Source organism: Chanos chanos, chromosome 5 (genome assembly GCF_902362185.1).
Source record: "Chanos chanos chromosome 5, fChaCha1.1, whole genome shotgun sequence".
NCBI lineage: Eukaryota > Metazoa > Chordata > Actinopteri > Gonorynchiformes > Chanidae > Chanos > Chanos chanos.
In genome coordinates, this window is record NC_044499.1 from 1,076,489 (window position 1) to 1,077,500 (window position 1,012).

Below are 1,012 nucleotides of genomic sequence, written 5' to 3' on the forward strand. Positions count from 1 at the left end.
TAAGGTAAGGAAAGGTAAGGAAAGGTAAGGTAAGGTAAGGTAAGAAAAGGAAAGGTAAGGTAAGGTAAGGAAAGGTAAGGTAAGGTAAGGTAAGGAAAGGAAAGGAAAGGAAAGGTAAGGTAAGGCAAGGTAAGGTAAGGTAAGGTAAGGAAAGGAAAGGAAAGGTAAGGTAAGGTAAAGTACGGAAAGGTAAGGTAAGGAAAGGTAAGGTAAGGTAAGGAAAGGAAGGGAAAGGTAAGATAAGGTACGGTAAGGTAAGGAAAGGTAATTTGTAATTCTTGTAATTTGACTGGGAAAGACACAAGACACCATGTTTTCACTTCTGTTGAATGTTTGATCTTTAAAGAAGATATGAACGCATTAACATTACTCATGATTGTGTTTTAAATAGGTTAATCAATAAACCAAGTCAATATCAGGCCAAAAAGGCAAAACATGCATGTATGCCTCTACACTACTCACACACTCCTCTCCTCTCCTACTGCCTCTACACTACTCACACACTCCTCTCCTCTCCTCTCCTACTGCCTCTACACTACTCACACACTCCTCTCCTCTCCTACTGCCTCTACACTACTCACACACTCCTCTCCTACTGCCTCTACACTACTCACGCACTCCTCTCCTCTTCTACTGCCTCTACACTAGTCACACACTCCTCTCCTCTCCTACTGCCTCTACACTACTCACACACTCCTCTCCTCTCCTACTGCCTCTACACTACTCAGACACTCCTCTACACTCCTCTCCTACTGCCTCTACACTACTCACACACTCCTCTCCTCTCCTACTGCCTCCACACTACTCAGACACTCCTCTACACTCCTCTCCTACTGCCTCTACACTACTCACACACTCCTCTCCTCTCCTACTGCCTCTACACTACTCAGACACTCCTCTACACTCCTCTGCTACTGCTTCTACACTACTCACACACTCCTCTACTCTCCTCCTGCCTCTACACTACTCACACACTCCTCTACTCTCCTCTCCTACTGTCTCTACACTACTC